Source organism: Macaca nemestrina, chromosome 15 (genome assembly GCF_043159975.1).
Source record: "Macaca nemestrina isolate mMacNem1 chromosome 15, mMacNem.hap1, whole genome shotgun sequence".
Classification (NCBI taxonomy): domain Eukaryota; kingdom Metazoa; phylum Chordata; class Mammalia; order Primates; family Cercopithecidae; genus Macaca; species Macaca nemestrina.
The window spans coordinates 91291000-91305622 of NC_092139.1; the positions used below are offsets into that span (position 1 = coordinate 91291000).

General features: G+C 49.2%; 1 long non-coding RNA gene across 2 annotated transcripts; it reads left to right on the forward strand.

Annotated features, from left to right (window-relative positions):
• Positions 1-927: 927 nt before the first annotated feature.
• Positions 928-4268, forward strand: LOC105497382 (uncharacterized). 2 transcript variants are annotated; one of them, XR_011613954.1, is made up of 5 exons: positions 928-2065; positions 2430-2513; positions 2686-2838; positions 3819-3875; positions 4015-4268. It is a non-coding gene; the product is annotated as an uncharacterized lncRNA (long non-coding RNA). The 2 variants fall into 2 exon arrangements; XR_011613953.1 differs by having other exon boundaries at positions 928-2838.
• The last annotated feature ends 10355 nt before the right edge of the window (positions 4269-14623 follow it).

The following is a 14623-nucleotide window of genomic DNA, read 5'->3' on the forward strand; positions in this document are numbered from 1 at the left end:
GAGAAAGAAACAACCCAGGAGGCAGAGGTTGTACTGAGTTGAGATCATGCCACTGCACTCCAGCCTGGGAGACAGAGCGAAACTGTGTCTCAATAATAATAATAATAATAATAATAATATTAATAATAACAGCCAGGGTGCCACAGTGCTCACGCCTGTAATCCCAGCAATTTGGGAGGCTGAGGCGGGAACATTGCTCGAAACCCAGGAGTCTGAGACCAGTCTGGGCAACATAGTGAGACCCTGTTTCTACAAAAAAATTAAAAATTAGCAGGAATAGTGGCACAAGCCCAACTACAAGCCCAGCTACTCAGAAGGCTGAGGCAGGAGGATGACTTGAGCCCAGGAGGTCGAGGCTGCTGTGAGCTCTGGTTGAACCACTGCACTCACGCCTGGGCAGTGGAGTAAGACTTTGTCTGAAAAATATAATAACAAAGTTTGAAATACAATAAGAATTACTGAAATGTGACACAAAGACACCAAGTGAGCACGTGCTGTTGGAAAAAATGGTGCCAATCCACTAGGTCAACACAGGGTTACCACAATCCTGTAATATATTGAAAAAAATGGGCCAGGCAAGGGGCCAGGTGGGGTGGCTTACGCCTGTAATCTCAGCACTTTGGGTGGCCGAGGCGGGTGGATCACCTGAGGTCAGGAGTTCAAGACCAGCCTGGCCAACATGGTGAAACCCTGTCTCTATAAAAGATACAAAAATCAGTTGGGTGTGGTGGCACGTGTCTGTAATTCCAGCTACTTGGGAGGCTGAGGCAGGAGAATCGGCTTGATCCCGGGAGGCGGACGTTGCAGCGAGCCGAGATCACGCCACTGCACTCCAGCCTGGGTGGCAGAGTGAGACTCAGTCTCAAAAAAAGAACAAAATGTGGATGCTACGTGCCATCTCTCTGCCCTCGGCTCCTGGGAGTAAGGGGTCACCCAGTGACCTCCTAGAAGGCCAGGGACAATGGGGGGTGTCAGTGTGCTCTTCAGAGCCAAGGAAGCGGTAGGAATTGGGATCTTAGTCTGACTCCAAGCTGTGAGGGAGAGAGTTGCAGGGCACTTAGGGTTGGTGGAGACCGTCAGTGCCTCTTTGCCTGCCCCTGCAGCAGAAGTTCAGGACACCAGAGCCAAGACCAGAGACCCTGGTGGAACAGCAGTGAAGAGCATGGGTTCTGACTTCAGACTGCTGGGCTGCAGCCCTGGCTCTCCCACCTCAGGTAAGGACACGCTGCATGCCTCCCTGTGCCTCAGTTTCCCCTTCTGCATAGTGGAGTTGTATTGATGCCTACCCCAGAGGGTTGTGTCATCAATTAGGATGGCACCTGGCACCTTGGTCAGTGGCAGGAAAGGTTCTAGAAGCTCGGCTCTGGTCCCAGGGGTGCCTGAGGCCCTGCCACCATCTCCTTGGGGTGGTGCCATGTGGTAGGAAAGACCCCAACTTCAAGCCCAGACTCAGTCACTCATGCCTGTAATACCAACACTTTCAGAGGCCGAGGCGGGAGGATCACCTGAGGTCAGGAATTCAAGACCAGCCTGGCCCACATGGTGAAACCCTGTCTACCAATGATCCAAAAATTAGCCGGGTGTGGTGGTGCATGTGTGTAATCCCAGCTACTCCGGAGGCTGAGGCAGAAGAATCTCTCGAACCCAGGAGGCAGAGGTTGCAGAGAGCCGAGGTCGTGCCACTGCACTCCAGCCTGGCTCTGTCTTGGTGTTCAGCCACGTGGCCGTGCTCACTCCCAGGGTGACTCTGGGAAGGTCTGAGCCTCCTTGTCTTCCCAGTTAGAATGATCCGATGCCCCTGCTGCCATCAGACGTGGTAAGTTTCCTGAGGACTCTGCAAGAGGCGCTGTTCTGGAGGGTGGAGGTGAGACTAATTGTTCCTGCTCTCCTGGCCAGAGTGGGCACAGTGGATCCCGTCATGGAGAAGTTCCACACATCCATCACCTACGACCGGCACCTGTGGGAGGTGGATGTTCAAGGCAGCAGAGGCTACAGCAGGGGCCTGGAGAAGGCAGGGCTCCTCACCAAGGCCTAGATGGACCAGATACTCCATGGCCTAGACAAGGTTCTTGCCATGGCCCATGCCCCACCGGAGTCCCCCTCCCTGTGGCCCCAGGCTCCCACCAAATCCCTGAGCAATTAGCACATTGTTGCCTGTCTGTGGTTTCACATTGAACTAATCATATACTCAAGTGCTGTTTAACTGTGTGCCTTGATGGCCGCCTCGCTCCTTTAATGACCCTGTGGCCCGCATGGCTCATGGGTAAAGGTGTGCTAGGCCCGAGATGCCCCCTCCCAGGGTGCACTTCCAGGACTCAGCTCCTGGACAGGGACAGTCAGTCATCAGGGATAGGATGGGACCAGGGCAGGGGCTCTCGGCTGCTGATGCCTGCTCACCTGACCCCTGGCATTGCTGCTACCTGCTCTAGGTGGCTGAGGAGTGGGCCCAGGGCACCTTCAAACTCAGCCCCAATGATGCTGACATCCACACAGCCAACAAGCACCGCCTGAAGGTATGACCTCTGCAGCCCTGTAGGGAGACCCCCTGAAACTATTGCTATGGAATAAAAGATGAAATGCTCCTGATTATTGTAAATAGAAAATCGCACACAGGATTGTGTAAAGACAATGCCAGGTTGGACCGCCAGAATGAGCCAACAGCGTGTGATGTGCTTCCCCCTGCAGAGAGCCTATGAATGGATGTGCAGTCAGGGAAGTTTCACATCACCAAGATTCCTATCCCAGAAAAGCAGATGTTCATAGCTCCGGGAATGGAATGCGAACCTTGTTGAGAGCCTATAAATGGACGCATGGGGTGCGCCTGTCCATATGGATAAGGTAGGGCTATAAACGCCCTCATCTTGCCACGGCTCTTCTAGGCCTCTTTAGGGTTAAGGCATACTCCCTTCTGAGAATTTCTGGTCTAATGGGTTGTCTAGCTTCACGTCCTGTTTCTATGGATTGTTTGTAACCAATTTTTGCTGCAGCTGTTACTGCTGATTAATATCTTGCTAATCATAGGTTATGGAAAGACTGTGTTTCTGTTTTAAGGCTCTGTTAGAAATTACTGATGCACACACTACATTGTAAATTCTTATCTGTACACTGTACTCCTGCATACAGATGTTATGTTAAAGAACTACTTCATCCCCATGTCACCATCTCACCTCATAATCAAACGACCCTAAATCCCTCACTAACCTACTTCTGCCCTCACTAAACTTAATAATAAATGCTGGTATATCCAGTGCATTGGCAGCACTATGGGACCAGAGGTGGTGACCCCCCTGGACCCAGCTTTCACTATCTTGTGTCTATTATTTCTCGACCTGTCGATCCACCTGGGAACAAAGAGAGAGCCCCATTGCATTGCGGGCTGCTGGCCAGATCCGGCAATACAGCCCCACCACTTTCCTGGCCTTCCCTCACCACCTTGCCTGGGGCCGTGTTGAGCATTAGCGCCATCATTCTGTTTGCTTCGCCATTGGCAGACAGCAGGTGAGACCACAGGACATGGGCCAGGCGCAGTGGCTCATGCCTATAATCCTAGCACTTTGGGAGGCTGAGGTAGGAGGATCGCTTGAGGCCAGGAGTTTCAGACCTGACTGGGCAATAACAATGTGGTCCTGTAACTACAAAAAAAAAAAAAAAAAGAAAAAAAAGAACAAAAGGCCTCAACAAAGATGGTGAGAGATTTGGGCAGGACCTGGGGCCCTGGGGTAGGGAGGGAGGTTGGCAGGGTTGATGGGGAACCCTACCTTGCCTGGGCTGACCCCTCGGGATATAGACCGTGACCTTGGGCCTCCCTTCACCTCCAGGAGCTCACTGGTGAAACCGCAGGGAAGCCACACACGGGACGGAGCTGGAACAACCAGGTGCCTCTAGCCCTCCGCCCCCCTGCTCTGTGCTGTCCCAACCTTGGGGAGCCCATGGGGCAGTCAGCTCAGCAGTGGTCCTGGATCCCCAGGGAAGCAACACGTCGGCCTCCCTGAGCACCACCTCCTCCTTGCACAGGTGGTCACGGACCTCAGGTTGTAGATGCGCAGACCTGCTTCACACTCTCAGGGCTCCTCTGGGAGCTCATCAGGACCGTGGTGGATCAGGCAGAGGTGTGAGTCCCCGAGGGATGCCCAGGGGGCAGAGAGAGGTGTGATGGCAACCTGAAGAGCAGACCTAGGTGGCAGGGGTGAACAGGGTAGGAGTGCCAGGCCCTGGGGGACAGGGACATCCCAGAATTCCAGGGTCGAGGCAAAGCAGCCAAGAGTGGGACATTTCCTGCAGACCCCAATACTCCCATGGCAGTCTAGCTCAGCCAACAGGGAAAGCTCACCCTTCATGGGGCTGGGTGCGGGGGTTCATGCCTGTAATCCCAGTACTTTAGGAGGCCGAAGGGGGTGGGTCACGTGAGGTCAGGAGTTTCAGACCAGCCTGACCAACATGGTGAAACTCTATGTCTACTAAAAATATAAAAATTAGGCAGGTGTGGTGGTGGGCGCCTATAATCCCAGCTACTCGGGAGGCTGAGGCAGGACCAACTGCTTGAACCCAGGAGGCAGAGGTTGCAGTGAGCCGAGATCGCGCCACTGAACTCCAGCCTGGGCGACGGAACGAAACTCCATCTCAAAAAAATAAAAGGCAAGGGTGGGGGCACATGTTCTCAGGATCTCCTGAGGGCTGTGTCATGGGTCTTAGTCACTAAAAAATTAAATTAAAAATTAAAAAAAATAAGCAAGGGACTTGAGTAGACATTTCTCCAAAGAAGATATATGTATTGGTTGAAACGTACATGAAAAGATGGCCGGGCGCGGTGGCTCAAGCCTGTAATCCCAGCACTTTGGGAGGCCGAGACGGGTGGATCACAAGGTCAGGAGATCGAGACCATCCTGGCTAACACGGTGAAACCCTGTCTCTACTAAAAAATACAAAAACCTAGCCGGGCGAGGTGGCGGGCGTCTGTAGTCCCAGCTACTCAGGAGGCTGAGGCAGGAGAATGGCGTGAACCCGGGAGGCGGAGCTTGCAGTGAGCTGAGATCCGGCCACTGCACTCCAGTCTGGGCGACAAAGCGAGACTCTGTCTCAACAAAAAAAAAAAAAAAAAAAAAAAAGAAAAGATACTGAATATCATGAATCATTTGGGAGCTGCAAATCAAAACCACAGTGACATGCCCCTTCACTCCCATTTGGATGACTGATATTAAAAACAAACGAAAAAAGAAAATGAAAAATAACAAGGCTTGGCAAGGATGTGGAGAAATGGGAACCACATTGTGCATTGCTGGTAGCAATATAAAATGGTGCAGCTACTGTGGAAAACAGTTTGGCAGTTCCTCAAAAAGCTAAATTACTAAGCAATTCAGTCATTCCACCCCTATATACATACTCAGGAGATCAGAAAGCAGGGACTCAGATACTTGCATGCCTGTGTCCGCAGCAGCATTATCTGTAATAGCCAAACGTTGGAAACAAGCTGACTGTGCGTCCGCAGATGAATGGATAAACAAAATGCAGGATCCACACAATGGACTCTTATTCAGCTGTAAAAAGGCATTAGGTTGGCCAGGCACGGTGGCTCACACCTGTAATCCCAACACTTTGGGAGGCCGAGGCAGGTAGATGGCTTGAGGCTAGGAGTTCGAGACCAGCCTGGCCAATATGGTGAATTTCCGTCTCTACTAAACACACAACAATTAGCTGGGCGTAGTGGCGCATGCCTTTAAACCCAGCTACTAGGAAGGCTGAGGCAGGAGAATCACTTGATCCCAGGAGACAGGTTGCAGTGAGCTGAGATCACACCACTGCACTCCAGCCTGGGTGACAAAGTGAGACTCGGTCTCAAAAAAAAAAAAAAAGTACATGATGAGACTGGCAGTCTTGCCATACCAGGTCACAAGGAAGCTCTCGAAGACGTCGATGGCTATGTCAAAAGGACTCAAGAGCTGCCTTTGAAGAGGCCCCCAGTAGCCCGAGGACAATTTGAGCTGCACTAGGAACAATACTTGCATGGATTGAATCCATTAGTCATTTTAATAATGAGACTTCAAATGAACAAACAAAACTAACCAATCACCTTTGGAGGATGATTAGAAGCCAATTTATGGCCAGGCACGGTGGCTCACGCCTGTAATCCTAGTACTTTGGGAGGCCAAGGCGGGCAGATTGCTAGAGTCCAGGAGTTGGAGACCAGCCTGGGCAACATGGCAAAACCCTGTCTCTACTAAAAATGCAAAAAATTAGCCAGCGTGGTGGCGCATGCCTGTAGTCCCAGCTACTCGGGAGGCTGAAGTGGGAGGATCAACTGGGTCAGGGAAGTCGAGGCTGCAGTGAGCTGTGATTGCAACACTGCACTCCAGCCTGGGCAACAAGAGTAAGACCCTGTCTCAAAAAAAGAGAAGCCAATTCCTTACCTTGAAAATAGGCAAAAAAAAAAAGGGAAAGAATCTAAACATTGATCTTGCCTGCCCTATACGAACTTTATCTTGCAGCGTAAGTCGCAAAGACGCCTTACGTCCCTCCTGAGGAAAGATCACAGTACCACCTATGGTGTAGCCAAAGGGATCAGATGTGGATCTGACCGAGCTTACAGATCCCGCTGCTCACTTGCTGGAAAAACAGAAGACAGAGAACAAGTTGAACTGCAATGAAAGTAAACCATCAGCAAAATCCAGGACTGCAGAATTCTACAGGTCAAACTTTTGGGCTCTTCATCATGAAACTGTAAGAATAAAAAGGGATGAGGCTGAAGCAGAAGGATCGCTTGAGGCCAGGGGTTCAAGACCAGTCTGGGCAGCATAGCAAGATTCTGTCTCTACAAAAAATACTAAAATAAAATAAAGAAAAAAGAAAGGAATTGAGGGTGATCCTCTAGATAAAGAGTCTTTTTTTTTTTTTTTTTTTTTTTGAGATGGAGTCTTGCTTTGTCTCCTAGGCTGCAGGGCAATTGCAGGGCAATGGCCCAGTCTCGGCTCACTGCACCCTCCACCTCCCAGGTTCAAGCAATTGTCCCGTCTCAGCCTCCTGAGTAGCTGGGATTACAGGCACCTGCCCAGCTAAGTTTTGTATTTTTGTAGAGATGGGGTTTCACCATGTTGGCCAGGCTGGTCTTGAACTCCTGGCCTCAGGTGATTGGCCCGCCTCGGCCTCCCAAAGTTCTAGGATTACAGGCGTAAGCCACTGTGCCTGGCCAAAGAGTCTTAAAAGACATGTTAAAGTCAACAGAAGTGCAAGAGAAAACTATCATGGTAAGGGATAGGAATAAAACTGTGAAGAAGCCAAAGAAGTGGTTTCTGCGAAGTCAGAATTGTGCGTACTTGAAGCAGGAGGAAGGTCATTGTATTTGAGACAGGACAAAAGGGAAGTTTCTGTAGTGGCTGGAAAAGAGTTCTTTTCTTTTTCTTTTTTGGAGATACAGTCATGTTCTGTTGCCCAGGCTGGAATGCAGTGGCGCCATCATAGCTCACTGCAGCCTCAAACTCCTGGGCTCAAGCGATCCTCCCACCTCAGCCTCCCAAGTAGCTGGAACTACAGCTGCATGCCACCATACCCAGCTAATTGTTGGCATTTTTTTTTTTTCGTAGAGGCGGTATCCTGCTGTGTTGCTCAGGCTGGTCTCAAACTCCTGGCCTCAAGCAATCCTCCCACCTCAGCCTCCCAAAGTGCTGGGATTCTAGGTATAGGCCACCACAGCCAGTCTACTTCTTGACTTGAGTGGTGGTTACAATGATAAGCTCTCCTTACAATTCATACAGCTATGAATTATAATCAACACATTTTATTTATAATTGTCTCCTTAGGCCGGGTGCAGGGGCTCATGCCTGTAATCCTAACACTGACACAGGAGTCCAGGGGTTCAAGGCTGCAGATGAGCTATGATTGTGCCACTGCACTACAGCTGGAGGTGGCAGAGTGAGACCCTATCTCTAAAAAATAACAATAACAATGATAATAGTAATAATAATTATTATCTCCTTATAGTTCATGATTTTTTTTGTTTGTTTCATTTTTTGGTTTTTTTGAGATGGAGTCTTGCTCTGTTGCCCAGGCTTGAGTGCAGTGACCCTATCTCGGCTCACTGCAACCTCCACCTCCCGGGTTCAAGTGATTCTCCTGCCTCAGCCTCCTGAGTAGCTGGGATTACAGGTGCCTGCAACCAAGCCCAGCTAATTTCTGTATTTGTAGTAGAGACAGAGTTTTGCCATGTTGGCCGGGCTGGTCTTGAACTCCTGACATCAGGTGATGTGCGCACCTCAGCCTCCCAAAGTGCTGGGATTACAGGTGTGAGCCACCACGGCCTGGCCAGTTCTCATGCTTTTTTTGTGTGTGTTTTCTTTTTTTTTTTTTTTTTTTTTGTATCTGTGTTTATCATAAAATTAAAAAATTAAGTTTATTTCAAAACCAAATCCTCTAATTTTTTTTCCCCAGGAAATCCTGCAAGGGCATAAAACTGAAGTAAATGGATTGGATGGAACTGGAGTCAAGGGTGACTCCTGGATTTACATAACAGGGTAAGGCGAGAATCACAAAAACATCACAAGGCCATGTATAGCTTATAACAAATAACTAACAGTCTCCTGCAATGTATTGCAAGGTTACAGCACTTTGTAAGATGATGAGGATGACTTTCCAGAGAAGGCAGGATAGGAGCCAAACCTTTTTGTTGTTGTTGAGACGGAGCCTCAGTCTGTCACCCAGGCTGGAGTGCAGTGGCACGATCTTGGCTCACTGCAACCTCTGCCTCCCGGGTTCAAGGGATTCTCCTGCCTCAGCCTCCTGCGTAGCTGAGACTGCAGGCACATGCCACCATCACCAGCTGATTTGTTTATTTTTGTAGAGATGAAGTTTGACCATGTCTCCCAGGCTGGTCTGGAACTTCTGGGTTCAAGTGATCCTCCCACCTTGGCCTCCCAAAGTGCTGGGATCACAGGCGTGAGCCACCTCACCCAGCCTTAACCATTTTTAAGTGTACAGTCCAGTGATATTAAAGATACTTAAAATGTTGTAAGCCATCACTACCATCGATCTCCATAACTCTTTTCATCTCATAAAACAAAAATTATGTACCTATTCAACAATAACTTCCAGTCCGCTCTCCACCCCTCCCCTGGAGACCACCATTTTGCTTTCTGTCTCTGTGATTTTGACTTTGCTAAGTACCTTGTATAAGTGGAATCATAAGGTATTTTTTGTGTGTAACTGGCTTATTACATCTAGCATAATATCCCTAAGGGTCATCCATATTGCAGTGTCTGAACTTTTTTTGCTTTTTAAGGCTAAATAATATTCCATGGTATGTATATGCTGCATTTGGCTTATCCATTTATCCATCGATGAACACGGATTGTTTGCTTATTGTGTGTGTGTGGGGGCGGTGGGGGTTGGAGACAGAATCTCACTCTGTTGCCCAGGCTGGAGTGCAGTGGTGCAATCTCTGCTCACTGCAAACTCCACCTCCTGGGTTCAAGCGATTCTCCTGCCTCAGCTTCCCGAGTAGCTGGGAGTACAGGCATGCAGCACCACGCTGGGCTAATTTTTGTTGTTGTTGTTGTTGTTGTTGTTGTTTTGATAGAGACAGAGTTTCACCATGTTGGCCAGGCTGGTCTCGAATTCCTGACCTCAAGTGATCTACCTGCCTCGGCCTCCCAGAGCGCTGGGATGACTGGTGTGAGTCACTGCGCCCAGTCTGTTTCCATGTTTTTCCTACCATGAATAATACCGCTGTGAACATGGTGTATAAATATCTTTTCAAGACCCTGCTTTCAATTATTTTGTGTACATAGTCTTCCCTCAGTATCCACAGGGGATTGGTTCTAGGACACACTGAGGATACCATAATCCACAGATACTCAAGTCCTTGATTTAAAATGAGGTGGTATTTGCATATAATCTGTGCACATCCTCTTGTATACTTTAAATCATCTCTAGATTCCTTATAATATGCAGTACAATGTAAATGCTGTATAAATAGTTGTTATACTGTATTGTTTAGGGAATAATGATAGAAAAGAAAGTGTGCACATGTTCAGAACAGACACAGACATCATAGGGCTAACTACAATTTCCATGTGCAGTTGGTGGAATTAACATGCAGAACCCATGGATACAGGCCGGGCACTGTGGCTCACGCCTGTAATCCCAGCACTTTGGGAGGCTGAGGTGGGTGGATCACCTGAGGTCAGGACAGCCTGTCCATCATGGTGAAACCCCATCTCTACTAAAAATACAAATTAGCCTGGCATGGTGGTGCACTTCTGTAATCCCAGCTATGCGGGAGGCTGAGGTACAAGAGTTTCTAGAACCCAGGAGGCAGAGGTTGCAGTGAGCCAAGATCCTGCAACTGCACTCCAGCCTGGGCAAAAAACAAGAACAACAACAACAACAAAACCGTTGGATACAGAGGGCCAGCTATATACAAAGATATGGAACTGCTACATCGTATAATAATTCTGTTTTTAATTTTTTGAGGAATTGCCACACTGTTCTTAGTAGCTGTGCCATTTTAAATTGCCAGTAACCGTGCACAAGGGTTCCAGTTTCTCCATATCCTCTCCAGCACTTGTTATTTCTGGGATCTTAGTTTGTTTTTAATAGGAACCAAAGGACACTTTTTTACGTGTGTAGAATTCGCAGTTGACAGGCTTGTTTTTTTTCCCCCAGCATGCTAAATCTATCACCCCACTCCCTTCTCGACTCCTTAGTTTCTGCTGAGAAATCAATTAACAATCTCACTGAGGAATGCTTGTACATGACAAGCACTCTTTTTTTGTTGTTGTTTTTTAAGACGAAGTTTCACTGTTGCCCACGCTGGAGTGCAGTGGTGCAATCTCAGCTCACTGCTATCTCTGTCTCCCGGGTTCAAGCAATTCTCCTGCCTCAGCCTCCCAAGTAGCTGGGATTACAGGCACTTGCCACAACACCTGGCTAATTTTTTGTATTTTTTGTAGAGATGGGGTTTTGCCATGTTGACCATAAGTTTGCTCTTTTCTTTTTCTTTTTTTGAGATGGAGTCTTGCTCTGTTGCCCAGGCTAGAGTGCAATGGTGACATGTCGGCTAACTGCAACCTCCGCCTCCCGGGTTCAAGCGATTCTCCTGCCTCAGCCTCCAGAGTAGCTGGGATTACAGGTATGCACCACCATGCCTGGCTAATTTTTTTGTTTTTGTTTTTGTATTTTTTTGAGATGGAGTCTTGCTCTATCATCAGGCTGGAGTGCAGTGGCGCGATCTTGGCTCACTGCAACCTCCGCCTCCTGGGTTCAAGCAGTTCTCCTGCCTCAGCCTCCTAGGTAGCTGGGACTACAGGCGTGTGCCACCATGCCCAGCTGATTTTTATATTTTTAGTAGAGATGGGATTTCACCATATTTGCCAGGATGGTCTCGATCTCTTCACCTTGTGATCCGCCTGCCTCGGCCTCCCAAAGTGCAGGGATTACAGGCATGAGCCACCACTCCTGGCCTAATTTTGTATTTTTAATAGAGATGGGATTTCACTATGTTGGCCAGGCTGATCTCGAACTTCTGACCTCAGATGATCTGCCCACCTTGGCCTCCTAGAGTGCTGGGATTACAGGCATGAGCCAGGGCACCCGGCCTGTTTGCTCTTTTCTCTTTGCTCCTCAGACAAAGTAATTTCAAATGTACTTTCTTCAAGTTCGTTCATTCTCTCTTCTATCTGCTTGAACCTTCCATTGACTTCTACTGAATTTTTCAATTTAGTTGTATTTTTCAGCTGTAGAATTTTTGTTTGGGTTCTTTTTATATCTCTTTATTGATATTCTCATTTTGTTAATGTATAATTTTGCTGATTTCCTTTAGTTCTTTGTCCATGTTTTCCTTTAACTATTTGAGCATATTTAAGATGGTTTTGTTTTAAGGTCTTTGTCTAGCAAGTCTGATACCTGTGCTTCTTGAGGAATACTTTCTTTTTTTCCTTTTTTGAGATGGAGCATCACTCTGTTGCCAGGCTGGAGTGCAGTGATGTGATCGTGACTCGCTGCAACCTCCACCTCCTGGGTTCAAGCAATTCTCCTGCCTCAGCCTCCCTAGTAGCTGGGATTACAGGTGCTTGCCATCACGCCAGCTAATTTTGTGTGTGTGTGTGTATTTTTAATAGAGATGGGGTTTCACCATGTTGGCCAGGCTGATCTCAAACTCCTGACCTCAGGTGATCTGCCTGCCTCAGGCTCCCAAAGTGCTGGGATTATAGGTGTGAGCCACTGCACCTAGCTGGAAGTCTTATCTTAAAGCTTGAAGCCTCTGCTTTCTATCAGTGGCCCGCCCCAGAGGTGCCCAATATCAGCCTCTCGCTGCCCATCTTCTTTTCCCACTGTGCAGACTCAGCCCTGGAGGGTTGGGCTCTGCCCCTGAAGAGGCTGTGGAGCAGGCCTCCCAGTAGCACTTGCTGTGTGAACAAGTGACTTTCTCTCACCTGTTGTGCCTACTGATGGTGCTTCTCAGTCCTCTCTCTACTTCCTGTCTTTCCTCCCCTTAAGCCTGGAATCAACCCCCTCACTTCTCTACCTTCTAATTCATGGAGCCCCCCAAATCCTGCTCCTCGATGTCACTGGATGCCACCTCCTCTCTGATTACTCTGCCTTACCTGAGGCTGCTGCCATCCCTCTGCTGGCCCAGTGCACAGCCTCCTGACCTGACTGCCCTTGTATTCGTTCTGCCTTTGGCAGCCAGAGTGCTTTCTACCGTGCTAGCCTGATGGGGTCATTCCCTTCTTCAAACACCCCCATTGAGTCCCATGTAAAACGAAGAGTCAAGGCTAGCCTGCAGGCCCTTCCTGATCTGGCTCCCCTCTCTGGACCCTCCATGCTCCAGCCGCATTGAGTTCCTGTGCTCCCTAAACATGCCTTCCACTGGAGGGAAGGACGTCCTTTGGGAAACACCCCTCCCACAGCCACAGAAGGAGCCTGGGCTGGAGGTTTGGGGGAGTCCTGTTCCCATGTTAGTTACTCTAACATGGGAAGCAGAGGGCCTGCTCCCCCTCCACACCCCTCCCCAGCCTTGTGCTGTATTCTGGATGTCGGGTGCAGCTGAACCAGGGAAGAAGGCCAAATTTGGGGTCAGAGCCAGCCCTTTGGTTAGTGGAAAAGGAGACAATAGGGTCCAACCATAACCATTTTCTTTTTTTTTTTTTTTTTTTTTTTTTTGAGACGGAGTCTCGCTGTGTCGCCCAGGCTGGAGTGCAGTGGTGCGATCTCGGCTCACTGCAAGCTCCGCCTCCCGGGTTTACACCATTCTCCCGCCTCAGCCTCCGAGTAGCTGGGACTACAGGCGCCCGCCACCACGCCCGGCTAGTTTTTTGTATTTTTAGTAGAGACGGGGTTTCACCATGTTAGCCAGGATGGTCTCGATCTCCTGACCTCGTGATCCACCCGCCTCGGCCTCCCAAAGTGCTGGGATTACAGGCTTGAGCCACCGCGCCCGGCCACCATTTTCTTCTTGCGTCTCACTGTTGTTTTCATGTCACCTTAACGCCTGGCGTATTTACGTGTTTCCTAAAAACAATGATTTCATAAGCACCCCAGCCGTGATTTTCCCTGAGCCCATGTGCTCCACAACCTAGCTCCTGACCAGGACCCCCCAGGCCTCAGATAGACCCTCACAATGGCTGAGGCACAACCTGCCCTTGGTTTCTTCCCTGTTTCATGGATGGGGTCAGCAGAAATTGTGAGGGAAGCTCAGTTCATAGAAGAGTGAAGCGGGAAGCTAGCGCTTGGCGTATTTCAAGATCTCAACAGGAGACCTTGTCATTTCACGTCCTCAGACAGCGAGAAGGCTGGCAGGAGCCCATGTCCTTATAGTCGGTGGAGAAAGGGGAGTCACAGGGAGGGAGAGGAAGAGACCTGACCCATCCAGCAAGAACAGGGCCTGGAAACAGTGCCCTCCTTGTCTGAAGCTCCAGTGCAGTCCTTGAGGGTGTAAGTGTGTGACCTGCAGCAAGAGGCCACCAGGGGGTGCTGTGAGACTGGCCCAGGCTGAGCTGGGGGAGGAGGACCCCATATCTCTGCTTGGGACTCCGTGTCTTTTTCTTCCTTTTGCCTCAACCATTCTGCAGGCCTGAAGGCCAGACCTGTCTAGGGGATCCGCGTTCCAGCTGTGGGATGCCTATAGATGTAGAGGTGCTCCCAGATTCTTATACATCTCTGTAATTAGTGGAATAAATGGGCCATGAGTGAGAAAGGCTAGAGAAGGTTTGAGAAAGACAGTAGACAGCCTTAGGCCATCCACAGAGCAGAGCGTGCTCCGAGTGCAGGACACAGTCTTTTCAAGCAGATATGGAACAAAAGCGTACATATGCCAGGCTATAAAGAACGTGTCCCCTGCTGGGCCTGGTGGTTTCACGCCTGTAGTCCTAGCACTTTGGGAAGCCGAGGCGAGCGGATCACTTGAGGTCAGGAGTTCGAGACCAGCCGGCCAACATGGTGAAACTCCATCGCTCTCTCTCACTATATATGTATATATATGTGTGTGTGTGTATATATATATATATATATATATATATATATATATATATGAATGAAGCTAGGCATGGTGGTGCACACCTGTAATCCCAGCTACTTGGGAGGCTGAGGCGGGTGAATCACTTGAACCTGGGAGGCAGAGGTTGCAGTGAGCTGAGAT